Genomic DNA, 14,767 nt, shown 5'->3' with positions numbered 1-14,767 from the left:
ATTTCAGAGTGCCTCCAAAGTCAGCTTATAAGAGATCAATCCCTCATTTTCATTTCTCCTAAAGATTCTAAATTAAACATTTTTCCCATTTGGTCTAAGGAGGTGTCTTATGTGCTATTTCATTTGCTCAAAGTGTGCCAGTGAAACTCTGATGTAACAACAAAAATTTACCAAAAACCGATGAATCAATATTCACCGTGGAACCCCTAGCTTTAGAAAAGGACTCTAATCCAAACCATCTTGTTCAATTTTAGACAGTTTCAAACTGCCCGAAAAGCTTTAGAGTGTCAATTTTAGCATGTGAACTCAACAATGGAGCCCAGAAGTCTATTTCAGTATGCGTAAGGTCATTTACAAATTCTTTGTGTAGTTCTTAGTTGTCTCTGCAAAAACCCCACACATGAGAGACAGAAGGAAGATGGAGAGACAGAGGCAGAGACAGAGAGGAAGGAGGGAGGGAAGGGATTAAATAACAAAGCTGGGACCCTCGCCCACTGCACCTGCCCTCAACACACCCCAGAAGCCCTGCACCAACTGAACGTCCGTGAGAGCTCACTTTTGGCGCGAACATGGCAGGAAGAGAGTCAGATTTCTTTTAGCAGTGAGCTGACTGCTGAAGAAAAACGAATCATTGCACACTTGAATGAGAAAAGATGAAGGAGGAGCTTTCCCACTCATTAGGGCCCATCTTCAGCAATTCGTTAAGCCGTGGCCCTGCGCCGTAAGCCATCAGGAGGTGGAGCGGGGACCCCCGAAAGAGCACATGGAAGGTAATGAGGCTCTCCATCACCCAGGACAGACAACGGGAGGGGTGCCGGGCAGCGGCTGGGTCGTAGGCTGCCCTGGGAAGGAGGAGAGTGCACGCTGGGAACATCCCATCTGTGGAAAAGCAGCAAAGAAATGGGCGATCTCACCCAGGAGCCTGTGGCCCCTGGAGACCCAGGGGGGCTGCACCCCAGTCCTACCTTGGAGGCCTGGGGCCTTCGGACCCTGAGCTGCGCAGAAGCCCCTGGACTCAGCCACCTGGAAGGGACCCTGCTGTCTCCTTCGCCTCGTCACTGCCCTTCTCGCCTTCCACTGGGGCGGAGAGGAAGGTGGGCCCATTTGCCAAATATGCAAAAAAGGAGGGAAGGTAGTTTTCTCTCAGGAAAACACGGGCAGGAAGGGAGCCCGTGCTTCCTGTCCTGACCAAAACGGGTTCACAGATTAGGACGTCTGACTTGGCGGGCTTGCGGTGGGTGGGAGAGGGATCTCTTTTAGTCAACAGGCATTCTGAGCGCCCCAAAGGCAGAAACAAACGGCCCTGGGAGAAGGGAGACAGAGCCAGGCCTGTGGCGGGGAAGGCAGGTGGCCCCCAGGCCTGGAACTCGGGGTTTTCACCATTTTTCACAGTTCATCCCCAGGTGGATCATGGGAGGCACCCAAGGCATCCACCCACCTGTTCATTGCAGCAAAACAGGAGAAGGCAAAAAAGACGGACTCAAGGGATGAGGCCATTTCCTGCAGAGGAGGCCTGGGCTTCCTCCCCACCAGGCCCTTCTCAGGAGTGGCTCCCGGCCTCTAACCAGACACACGCCAAAGCAGGGTGGGCCCTGCCCACCTCTCCACCCTGCGGCTCTCTGCAAAGCTTCTTTGGTTTGCTCTGTTTCACTTGTAATAATGCAGCATTTCACTTTTAATGTTTCATAACATCTTACAAATATTTGTTAGAATATCATCAAACGTTTCAAAGTGATGTCAAACACAAGCTATTAAAGCAACGACACTGAAAATGGAAGGACGTGAACATATATAACAGGAGATGCAGAAAGATAACCTGCAGTGCAGAGTCATTTATTACACTGCAAAGAACAACAACATGCCAGGTCTCCGTGGAGAAACCACGGTGGGCATCTGGTCGACCCCATAACACCAGTTTTGTTGGTGTGGCTCAAGTCTGCTTTGGGAGGCCCACGTCCCTGATGAACCCTATTCCTGTCTCCCTCCTCATCTGGATTTTAAATGTGTGTGTGTGTGTGTGTGTAATGCCTACGCTCTGAAACGCAACCTGCCCAAGGTCTGGATCACACATGTACATGTGCCTGTTCTGAGCAAAACCAGAATGATCCGTCTCAAGGTGTCAACTGGATCAACGTTTCTCCCCTTGTCAGCCTCAAAGGATGGGTCACCTGTCGCTTTTACATCTTGTGTTTTGTCCAGTGACATGGAATGATGCCACACGCACGCCTGAGGGCTCTGCAGGTAAACGGACTGACACCAGACAGGGACTAACGGTAACCATCAGGGCAGGAGGGGCAGCGTCTTATGGCCACAAGTGGGAGTCACAGCACCCAAAAATGTGTGTAGAAATAGCAGAAATTAACACAACACTGTAAAACCACTATGCTTCAATGAATTTTTAAAAATAATAATTAAAAAAAAGAGAAATAGCAAGGGCTGCCAGTCAACCCTAAAGGGTTGCTCTCTGTGAGCTGGATCCACTGATATAAATCTCCATTCAAATAAGGCAACAAAACCAAGAGTTATTTCATAGTGAAATTATTTCATAATGACAAATATTAGAGGAGGGAAAAAGAAACAAAAATGTCTCTGAACGCTGCTACCCTTGATGAATTCTGGGTTAACTGCAAATACGTGAGGCAGACACCCAGAGTACTAACGTCACTTATGCTTAAATTCACCGTTCCAAGCAGGAAAATCTGTCTTGTTTTAGTAAAAGGTAAAAATCAAACAAACCAACCAACAAACCCAAAAAGGAGGTGCTTTAGTACTCAGGTCAGGTGTGTTTGATGTTATAACCCTCTCCCACTCTGCCCCCTGCGTCTCTCCCCACGCTGTGTGTACTCCCTGTGTGTGTCTGTGTGCCTATGGTCACATAATGTCTTTATTTCCTGTATTTATTAATACACATGTAACCATGAAGGATACACACGACACGTGGACAGGTGGGGTGGAGGTGTTTCACAGCATGGCACGTAGTAGACTGTATATATACTCCGGGTCCTCTCAAACTTCAAGAGTTTGACGTTTATATTGACGATATGCTCCTACACATGACCCAACGTGAGACACACAAATCCAAGCCAAGGGGAAAAGATCCCCAAACCAAAGAACCACGATCCTCAGACTCTAGGCCTCCAGTGAGGAAGACACAGTGGTCCATTCCAGCACTACTGGCTGCAGCCTCCTGGCCAGGAAATTGGCTGTGATCTTAATTTTCAACAAGGGAAATGGCTGCAAGGAAACCACTGGTTACCTTCTCTCAGGAGACTTCAGACACACTTCTCAAAAGACCCAAATGCAACATACTTTGATTCACGGACCTGTGGGCTCATCCCATGAGGCCGTGATGATGGGCTTTTATTGTTACGATGGTACTGAATTTCCGAGGATATGTAGTTTCCCAAGATGTAGCACTTTGATTAAAATATTGATGAATTAAAGAAGCACGAAGGAGTTTCTGAAACTCCTGCTTTCAACTATCACCAAGAAACAGGACGGGAAGAAAACCTGACCATTTAACTCAGTGACATGTTTTGGTCTTCAGCTCTGGTGGACTTTGAGGCCAGGAAACACATTTTTTTCCCCATGTAAAAAAGGTATAAACATGTATGACCATGGGAAGTTTTGAAATCGGATACACTATATCAAACCCAAGTTGTATAGGATTTTTAAATGCAACATCATTATTTATATCTGTGCACACAAATTATTTTTTAACACGTTCTGTATAATCTGGAATGTAAGCAAGTAATCTTCCGGTTAGAGATATCTGTGACTGCTTAAATTTTAAGCCACATATCAAATAATCTAATTTGTCACTGAAACAATTGCAACACATATAATATACATAATACTTGAATTATTACTTTAAAAATCCCACATAAAAGATGAATCCAAATAACCTCATCAAATAAACATCTTCAAACAAAGCAGTGAATTCAAGAGGCTCAGACCGTTTCCTGCAGGTTCCACTCTCCCCTCAACTCATAACCAAAGTGAACCAATCCTTAAAATCACTGAAATTTCCATGAAAGTTTAAATATTATGCATAATAATTTTCAGCTTCCTTTTTTTTTTTAACTTTTAACAGACGGTTAAGGAGATATTTCTTCAATACCACTTTGTCTTTCCAAGTTTAAAATAAGGTACCTCAAAGCTGAAATACCCCGTGGGGAGCCGGGTGGGGAATTTTGAGTGTTGAAATTGAGGGAAGCACAGGGCCTTGACATTCACTCCGGGGGCTGCTGTCCAGAGAGAATGGAAACTGCATTTGAACGCTGCATTTGGAAGTGCCGGATCAGACCCTGCGAATCGAATCGTAACCCTTTTTCCTTCTCCAGATGCTACACTCCGTGCCTCCAACTTAGAAGAAAAAACAATCACACCTTCAGGAGATTCCTTAGGAATCACCAAGGATCCTTGACGAATTTTTCAAACACGTTTCAAATACAGTCGCAAGTAACCCGACGCCTTTTGACCGAGGGGTTTCGTAACCTGACAGCCAAAACGGCACTCGGCAAAAGTACTACCAACTTTTCAAACCGGGATAATTCCAATTTTGCGGAAAGCAAGCTCAGACTCGATCTATTTATTTTACAGTATAAACAAAAAGCTCTCACGTCAAAAATGAGAAAAGAAAGCGCGTTATGAATGACTTTATAAAGGCTGACTTCCGTGATCTCACTATATAAGCGTAGATCGATTTAAACATGACCGGGACCACGGCGTCCTCCCCACGGGGACAGCGGGGCGGCTCAAAGGTGTCCCACGGCCGGCCTGCCCTGCACCTGCAGTCACAGCACCAAGTGGCCCAGGCTTTGACAAAAGTCAGCGCTCCCACTGTCCCCAGAGAGGAGAGGCGGACCCGAGCGAAACCAGGACTTACACATCTAACCGCCTCGTCTTTTCTTTCTTTCTCTCTCTTTTTTTAATCCAAGTTTTCCTACGGAAATTCTACCTGGAAACACTCACGTGGATGTGTGCGTCGCACTCTGGGGTTCCAAGACAGATCCTCGGGCGCCAAGAGCAACCTCGGAGCCGGGCTCGCCGGCTCGGCCCCCTCGCCGCGGCCAAGCGTCCCGCCCGGGCTCGGCTGCGCTCCGCGGGGACCCAGGACCGTCGCCGCAGACGCCGCCCCGGGCGCGGGCCGCGCAGGCACTTGTCAGAGCGCCCGGCTCGCTCGGCCGCCCAGCTCTTCCCAGCTTTCTTTCACAATGACTTCCTGAAGTTGCTCACTTGCATTGTTCCCCATTTCTCCTCTGCGCTCCCCACCCCCCGCCGGCCGCCACCCGGCTTTCGCGCTCCCGGCCAGTCGGCCCGTCCCGCGCGCACAGCGCCGCCCACGGGCCGCGCACCTGGGCTCCGCGCCGCGCCCCCGCGGGCCAGCGCTCCGCCACCTGCGGCCGCCCGGCCCGAGCGCGCGCCCGCAGCCCGCGCTCCACAAACTTCGGGGCAGCGCGCCAAGCCGGTCCCGGCACGCCCTGCCCCGCCGCCGCCTCGGCCCCCGCGCACGCTCCGGCACCGAGCGGGACAGCAGCGGGGAGCGGGGCGGGACGCGGAGCGGGGCTCGGAGAGGGACGGGGACGGGGCGCGGGGCGGGACTCGGAGCGGGGCTCGCAGAGGGACGCGGAGCGGGGCGTGCCGTCCCTGCCGCCGGTCGCCCGCTCGCGCTGCGCCGTCCCGACCGCAACTCCGGGGCAGCGCGCGCAAACTTTGCCGCCGCGCTGGGCTGGACCCCAGCCCCCCCAGGCCAGGCTCTCGGGGCGGCGGCGGGCACGGGCCGTACCTGCTGGCGCCGCCGCCGGCTGCAGCCCGCTCGCCCGCGCCGGGCCCGCTGGGCGCGCCGCCGCCACCCCCGCGCGCCGCGCGCCCCAGCCCTCCCCGCGCCGCCGCGCTTCCTCATTCCAGCGCCGCATCCCGCCGCGGCCCCGCGCGGCCGGCGGTGACCGCCTTTCCGCGTCCCGGGCTGGCTGGCGTGTCTGCCACCGCGCCGCGGGGCCCGCGCTTAACCCTTGGGGGCCCGGCGCGGACGACGCGTGCGGGGCCGCTGGAGCCGGGGCGCCCTCCCGGGGACCCGCAACCCTGAGCCCAGGGCCGCTCCTCGGGGCACCCGCGTGCTCGCGCGCCCGGGGCACTCGGGGTCCCGTGAAGCACTTTCCCCGACGTCTAGGGCAGCCCACTGCCCGCCCGGCTTCGCTTCCCTCCAGCTCGGGCCACTTGGCTCCCCGGTTCTGGCTGCGACCCCAGGTTATGAGTGCCCACCCGAGGGGGTGGGAAAAGTTGATCCTCCGCAAGTGAGGGGAAGGTGCAATTCATTTTCCCAGACAACCAATGGAATACCTCTCGTCTCTCTTCCCTCCCACCCGCTCGAGGCACAAGTTAGGATCGCGCCTTCCGGCTCGGCCTGTGTGCACAAGCGAGTGTGAAAGGGCGGCGGCGGCGGGGGCGCGGGCGGCTGGGAAGGCGAACCTGTAACCCCTCCTCGGCTCTCTGCGCCTCAGCCTCTCCCTCCGCGAGCCCCGAAGCGCGAGTGTAAGGCGCTGAGGATCGATTCAAACGGGAATGCCGGCTCTGATGGCGCACCTCTTCGTCCTCCGCGAGGAATCCGTCGTTCTGATCAGGCAGGCCCCACCCGACGGGAGCCCGGCGAGAGCGCTCAATCTGAGCAGACGAGCAGGAGTCATGAATTCAACAGATTTGTGCTGGGCATCGCCCCCAGCCCCCGCCCAGGCGCCAGGGGAGGGTCTGTTACACGAGCCAAGACCCCGGCCCTTCAAGACTTGCAGGGACGCATCAGTAAGGGTCAGATAAACGCCAGCGCATCCCCGTGAGCGGGACAAACAAACGGGACCGCGTCTTTCCATGGGAAGAGCGAGGAAGGGCTCTGTGGCCTCGAAGCGGGAGGCTGGGCAGGCCTTCCAAGTGGAGAGAAGTGCCTCCGGGCAAAGGGGACGGGCAGCTGAGTGAGGCTAGGGGAGGCTGTGGCCCGTCTAAGGAGGCTGCTCGTGGCGGGGCCGGGGGCCCTGCTGACCACCTTCGCTTCTGCCATCCCTGGGAGAAGTCTCTCCTACCATCCTTGAGCTACAAACAGCATGTGCCAAGTTCTTGCTGGACCACTTCAGCGACACTACTACTCGATTCGTCCTGAAATTCTGCTGTGCTGAGCCCGAGCCAGTTAACTCCATGCTTAAAAGCCCAGAGGAGGCGGGACTTGTAAAAGGTTCATTGACTTAATTCCTAGTCCTTCCCTTACCTATGTGACCTTGGGAAAGTTGTTGGACCTCTCTGAGCCTCTTCTTCTTTATCTGCAAAAGAAATAAACGCTACTTCATCCTAAAGAGTCCTTGTCAAGATTCAATGAGGCAATAAACCTAGGGTGCAGGGCCCCAAGGGAGGCAGATGACATGGTGGAGGGGTCATGACCTTGGAAGAGTGCGGCACTCTTAGCTCCGCCCCCCAGGCTCCTCTCTTTAAATGTGTGCCATGGTCCCCAGGAGTGCGTGTCAAGGACTCAGATGTGTTCATCCCACCAAGGCAAAGCCTCCTGAGGCAGAAGAGCATGAGGCTAGGAGCCCAGACTGTTTGGCTGTGTGACCTTGACCGAGGTCATTAACCTCTCTGAGCTTCAGTTTCCCCATCTATACATTGATGGTAACAATATAAGCTACCTCCCGGGATTGTTGGTGAATAAAGTAGATCACATACAAAACTCCTTGCCATATGCTTCTTGCCATAGCAGAGGAGGACTCTGTGAGCAGTAATTATTATTTATTATGAACTCTACTATTATTGGCCAGTCTCATGTACCGCTGCAAAGATGTGGAACAGAAGGAACTCGGCTTGTAGCCTGGGTCTGTGGATAAGACTCCGTGGGGCCAGAGATGACCCTTCCATCAGAAGTTAAAGCTACTGAAGACAACAGTCAAAGCATATTGGAGGATCTATATAGGGGTAGGGGATTAAAAAAAGGGTTATTATGGGATTATGTGAAACCACGTGTGTGAAACTTTTTAAACTGTAAAGCACTATATAATTTAAAGAATCTTTCATTCGATAAAAAATAAATTAAAAACGATAAACATTAAAAAACACACTAGAGGAGAAAATGTATCAGTGGAAATTGAAACAGGTGTGATCCTCTAAAAATTTATAGGTGTCATTTTGTTTCTTTAGAAATATATATATATATATGTGTGTGTATAGATAGATAGCTGTTTCCATAATGTTAGTGTGTTAAAAATAGCTTAGTTCATTCAGACAATAATTGCTAAATTACCATTTTTTTTCCTTCGAGATAATCTTCTCAAAAGAATAAAAACACCTATAGAATTAATCAAAGTCTACTTATTCAGAACTTACTGTAATAATGGAGTTAGTTACTGGCGCTTTTGTTCTGGCGGAGCCTGGATTGCATTTTAAAGGAGAGTGAATTTTGTAGAGGAAAAGGATAGTTGAGGTGATAAGTGTGGTTATTAGTTTTGTTTCTTACTAGCTGTGTGAGTCTTGGTAAGTTACTTAACCTCTCTGAGTTTCAGTTTGTCATCTGCAGAGCATACCTACTTTCCAATGGTGTTGCTAGAATTCAGTGAAATTAAATGAGATAATGTATGCAAGTAATTACGATGATGATGGTGTTTTTTTCTTTAAGAAAATCTATTAAACAGCGATAAAATGAGCATCCCTTTGCCTCCAGCAGTTGAGAAATAGTAAGTATCTTGTTAAATAATAGGTAAAGTTTTCTGTAAAAATGAAATTCTATTATCTTTCTGTAGTGTGAAACTCATACAGAACGCTTGTGGTTCTGTATAGTGTAAAGGATCATGAACTTGAGGAAAAAGACCGAGGACTGGGATGAAACTTCTGCAACAAGGGCTCTGCTGCTCTGGTTTCTTTTTCCCAGTTTTTATGATCTCCAGCTTCTGCTTCTTCTGTTTTTGAAAACCAAAGCTTTCCAGCCTGGGGCAAGGCCTCGACCCTTTTTCTTGGGACTCACTCCTTGGGTTTGGAAGTGAAGAACCAGGACTCAGGGGTGGGGAAGTGTGGGGGGCGGCTCATGTAGAGCCAAGACTGTCCAGCTGGCAGAGCCTGGGTGGGAAATGCCTGGGGACCCAGATGGAGACCCCTCAGGGTGCACCATGTCCTCTCCAGAGGCTCCGTGGCTCCTGGTTTTGAAACTCAGAGAAATGCAGCAGTGCAGCTGGGTTTTGAATCAAGGATGTGATGCAGCTGACCGCCAAATCCTTCCCACTTTATGATAATTCTTTCATTTTATTCCCTTTGGTATTTGTAAGAAGAATACACTTAGACTCTCAAAAACAGTGACTTTTTATCAATATCATTTGGTTAGAAGCAACTGAAAAACAAACTGAGTCAGATATAGTGATTTGGAGAAGACAGATTCACCCAAAATCTTTCCAATGAAAAGGTTTAAAGATGTTTTGTGTGAGTAAAAGAAAAGCAGATATTGAAGTGATCTGAACAGATCAGAATAAAGAAAACCGAGAGCTGAGTGTCACCCTCCCCCCACTGATTGGGGTAAGATTGGGATTGGAACACTATTTCTGGTGGTGTCACACCTTCCGGTGGGATGCATTTATTCGTTTATGCAAAGAGCAAGTTTCCATTGAACGTCTACCTTTGCGGGTGGTATTTGAGAGACAGGTAGTCCCGATAAAGCATCAGATGTGGTCTTATCCCTGAAGGGCCTCCAACTGCTAATCCAGAAAAGCGGAAACAACTGCATTTTGACGTGCAATGTGCTGTGGTAAATTTAGACACAAAGCCTGCGGGCACACAGAGGGTGAAGCTGCTCAGTGGTACTCGAGCTGGTGTAGGAAGTGCTGGTCTTCTCTACCTGCGGGGGCTTTAGAAGAGTTTCCTGAAAAGAGACAATTAACCAAAGGCGAACAGTCACATTCAGGTAACAGCCCTATTGAGCCCAGCTCTGTGGAGGACATTGCCAGACTATTATTGCCAGATTATTTTCCGTCTAGCAACGCAACGAGGATACTCAAGTTCAGAGAGCGTGGCTTGCCTGGGGTTGAACGTTAAGGGCCAGACTCTGGAGCCAAACTGTTTGCGTTTGGGAGCTTGGCAAGCTCCTAGGCTTCCCCAGGGCTCAGTTTCCTCTTCCGTAAAATGGGAATATAACACCACCACCAACGGTCAAACCTTCATCAGTAACGTCCACAGTCTGAATGAGTTAATGTGCGCTAAGCAACCTTGAATGGACACTTAGCACTGAATCAGTGTTCGATACTTTTGAAGTATTCAGTTTCTAAGTGGTTGGGCTGGAATACAAATCTCGGTCACTTCTTTCGGCTACGCCCCCTGCCTATGCCCTGTTTCCCAGCAGAGAGCTGAGATCCCTCCAAGGACTCATTAAGGACCTTTAAGACATCCTCCTCCCACTGGTGGAAAGTCTTTCTTTCCAGGTCACTTTCAGTGTTTTATTTCCCCTGAGGCCAAGTTGCCAATCTTGACAGCACCAGTCTTGGTAGAGGGATCAGATCGACACGTCCAGGAAAGATGAAGCTTTGTGACTGGGCTTTCCAATCTGTAAAGTACATAGACATGGAGTCTAGCTATTTTTGTATTGTTAGAGCAACTTTCTCTTTTCAGTGTTAATACATCGTAAATCTTTCCTGTCCCATCTGTAGAGGAATTGGGATGGTTTTGGAGAAGGGGTTGAGCTTTGGGGCTCTATAGTGGAAACTGTCCTGAAGATCTTGGTGTCTCTCCCAGCTCCAGGTAAGGCCACGGTAGGAACTTAGTTGAATTCCATCACCTCTCTGAGCATCACGTTCTTGTCTGTATCTACAACAGGAGAAGTCAATCCTGCTTCACGGAGTTGGCTTAAAGATTGATTGAGAGCCTGGAGGTAAATCGTCAATCCTGATGCCCGGTAATCCATGTTAGTCCCCTCTCTTTCCTTTCCCCTGATTAGGGAGGTCCTTGAGGATTCTTGGGAGGTGACATCCAGCAGAAAGCAGGTGAGGAAGAAGGCCAAGTGCCTGAAAGGGGTTTGCAGGCTCGCAGTTGGAACTCACCTTGACCAAGTTGCAAATTGATTGTTCCTTTATCTGAGAAGGGCTGGGAAGAATTAATTCAAAGTGGTTGGTGCAAAGTCCAGCTGGTTCCAGGAGTAGTAAGTGAACATTGATCTAGGGCTTTAAAGTTTACCTAAAACACCCATAAACATTTCTTCTGAACCTGATGACATCAGAGAGGTAGATGTTCATGAGGCCACATTTGCCAGGTTTTTCCCTGTGTCATGGGCTACTCAGTCTCCTTCCTGAAATGCTGGAGCTCTCCAGACAAGGCCCCAGACATAGTTTTCAATGTCACGTGTATCCTGACATCCGCAGTTCAGACCTCACTCTGAGATCAGGATTCGTACACCTTACCTGGAGATCTAATTGGCATCGCGTATTTACCACGGCCTCAAACCAAATCCCTGATATTTCCCCTCAAACCTGCTTCATCTTACCTAATAGCAACTGGAAATGGCTGAGGCCAAAAAACCTTGAAGGTATCCTGGATGCCTCCTTCTCTTCCCATCCCATCTGCCAAGACCTCGTGCCAGCTCTTCTTCCAACAGGTATCCAGAACCCAACCTCCTCTCATCTCCATGGCAACCATATTGGTCCAAACTACGGTCGCCTTCCATCTGCAAACTGTGGGCCCTCCTAGTCACTCTCTGCTTCTGTCTTCACCCCTCACAGCACCCAGGGAGAGCCTGAGAAAAATGAAGTCAGATTGTGTGCTTCTTTGCTGGACAATGTGCCGGCACTCTCTGACTAAAGCCGAAGTCCTGAGGATGTGTGATTTTTCTCTCCTTCCTCATGTCTCTCCCATGTCTCATGTCCAGCTTTTGTGCCCCTTGCTCACTTGTCTCCAGCCGCTTTACTCTGCTTTGCTACTTTTCAAGCATCTGGACCAGCTCACTGTCCTTCGGGTACCTTCCTGCCTGCCCTCCTGCTGGCTTCAAATCTTTGCTCCGATGTCATCTTGGCTCAGAGACTGTCACTTCTATCCTCTGTAAGGCACGACAACCCTCCCCCCACACCCACCCAAGCATCTCCTGTTCTCCTTCTTTCTTTACTTTTTTTCCCTGCAGCCCTTATCATCTGTACCATGTTGTAGAGTTAACACTTATTTTGTTTACTCTCTAGGAAGATAGAATATTTTTCCTTTGTTTCCTCAGTGCCTGGAACAGTGACCGGAACAGTTAACTGATATTTCCATTTATGGGTACTGATTTTGAAGGGTTAATCTGACTTTTCTAACTCAGGAAAAACAATTTTGTTTAAGTCAAACAACAAAGAGTTGTCATCTTTGTTTTCAAATTTGCATAGGAACTGCTTTTTCCTGACCTTAGAGCTGGAAGGACCTACCTCCTCTTTGTTCCTCCGTCCACCTGGGGCACCAAGTTCATGCACATCGTAGGGTTTCGCCTTCACCTATTTAGTGCTTCCTTAGCAACAGCAACTTCAGCACAGCAAGGTCCACATTTCTTTCCTCCTTAGGTCTATAGAGAATTTGACAATTTAGTTCATACTATCCTTATACATACATTATTCTGTTCATTTTCAAGCTATTTTTCAAAAAGGAGACAAAGACTAATTTAAAAATGCAACACTTCAGATTCATAATAAACTTTTCCTGTTCTGGTTGTGTGGGGCGATGATCCTTTTCATTTCTATAGGATAAGAACACAGATTATAATTTACCAAGGCCAGGACTCAGTATTTCTCTAAGTCAGTGATTTAGAAATTATTCAAAGATATAATGTATTCTGTAGCTACTCACAGCCCAATGGCTATGTATTCTTTTAGTATTTACTCATAATATTCTTATTACTTGCAGATATGTTTTTTCTAATGAAGAAAAAGAACTCATTTTCTATGATATGCATTTCAGAAACTGGCAACTTTATTTCCACTTCAGAGCTCAAATACACTATTTCCTTTAGCTTAAACAGTCTTTTGCAATTAAACTGAAGGGTTGACTTCTTATTATAATATCCCTTTATTTTCTATGATTATATCTCATAAACATTCTCTGCCAAGCAGCACGTTTCCAATAGGTTGTAGTAAATGACCCTGCATTTGGGGAGAAAGGATAATGTATTGATTGATAGATGATAGCAAAGGCTATTGCTAGTACTTGGTGCAAGTTGAGATGGGGGATTTATATATGTGTTTGTAAGATGATTAACTGTAGTTGGGGTCACATTCCACGATCACCAAAAGGTGACAAGCCAAGTAACTAACCTGAGGATGCAACTGAGAGATTTGGCTCCATTTACTAAGTTGTAGAGTGCAGATGTGCATTTATTGATCATTCAATCACTATTATAGATCAATAGAACCTGAGTGTTGGTTTAATTCCTTTATTATTAGATTATTTGTGAAGCAAAAGTCAGGTCCATCTTCCTCTCACTCCTCCAGCCTGTGAGCAGCCCTTTGTTCACTTCCAAGGGCAGCTTCTGGCCCTTCAGATTCCAATACCGTTAAGCCCGTAAGACACAGTGTTGCACCAAATGATTGATGCCCTTTGAGCTGGACGGCCTGATGGAGCAGGCTTCTCAGAGCAAGTTCAAGTTCAGCGGTCGATAACCATAAACTTAGCAGCTGCCCCTCCACTACAACAGCGTTTCAGTCATCACCACCAAAAGACGCTGGACCTGGCTCTCCCAGCACATATGTCTTGTAGGTTCCTGGAGCTCTCGCAGGCTTCAGTGACAGCTCCAGGCACCTACAGCAGCAGCAAGGCAGCGTGTGCAGTACTCAGTGATTTATATTTGCGTGGCTTTTGAGCTAGTCAGCAAAAAGCACTTATCTATCTTCTCCTCCCCAGGAGGTTGGACCACGCTATTATTCATATTTTGTGGATGAGGAAACTGAGGTGATGGACCCTCCCAAAGTGAGGAGATAGCAAAAAAAGAGACAAAGCTCTTTCTTGATGATCCAAAAGTAATATTTGACATCTGATCTTCTAACAGGTGGTATTGCGCATTTTGATGACTTAGCAGAGATGGTATCTGATGGAGACGTTCACACCAGTGGAAAACACTGCTGCTCCGCTGTGATGATTCCATTTTACTTTCTGAATATATTGTTTAGCTGGGGCTTGTCAAGCTGGTAGATGAAGAAAGGCCAAAGGGACCTCTTTCTTGCTCTGCCTCCCCTTGATCAAGTTTAGACCGAGACGCGCCCAAGGTCCCTGCCCATGGAGTTGCCAAGACTCAGCCCACAGCCTTGTAGTAATAACAGACAATACATTCGGAAGAGCGGGCTGCATGCCTTGCTTCTTTGCTTCCTCCAGGATAGGCTTGCACCAGAATTATTTCCTAGATATAATAAATTTAGGAGCCTCCCACAGTGGAACTGACAGCAAAGGCAAAAACTGTCAACCCACCTCCCCCCATGATGGAAAACTTCACAAGGTTTTCCCAGCAGTGCATTAGGGCAGCTCCGTAAGAACCCACGGTTGTGCACGCTTTGAGACTTCACGTCTTCCATTAACCAATTCTAAGACAGAAGACCAGTGTCTTTATTTCCCATGTTGTTGAAGTACTTTACATAGGTTTTAACCCAGTTGCTAAATTGCTTGAATTTGTTAAATGTACAAAAGGGCCTCCTCCCCGTTGATGGAGTAAAAGTAGATGTTTGATTAAGTAGATAGCTAGATGTGCTTTTTTTCTCCCCATCTGGATGTGCTAAGGGGGTATGTTTGAAACTTAGCACTCAGTTCATGCCTT

General features: G+C 48.6%; 1 protein-coding gene across 5 annotated transcripts in view; it reads right to left on the bottom strand.

Annotated features, from left to right (window-relative positions):
- Window positions 1–5,264, bottom strand: part of IKZF1 (IKAROS family zinc finger 1) — a 91,615-nt gene extending 86,351 nt beyond the window's left edge. For 4 of the 5 annotated variants that reach the window (XM_082473262.1, XM_082473264.1, XM_082473265.1 and 1 more), the window contains exon 1: window positions 4,975–5,264. The gene's annotated coding sequence lies outside the window, so the exon portion shown is untranslated. Of the gene's footprint in view, window positions 1–4,152; window positions 4,366–4,974 lie in introns of all 5 variants that reach the window. The other variant, XM_082473263.1, reaches the window with a different exon arrangement.
- Between the last annotated feature and the right edge of the window lie 9,503 nt (window positions 5,265–14,767).

The sequence above is a fragment of the Balaenoptera physalus genome (assembly GCF_965194825.1).
Source record: "Balaenoptera physalus genome assembly, chromosome: 8".
Classification (NCBI taxonomy): Eukaryota; Metazoa; Chordata; class Mammalia; order Artiodactyla; family Balaenopteridae; genus Balaenoptera; species Balaenoptera physalus.
This window is presented reverse-complemented; position numbering and strand designations above follow the sequence as displayed.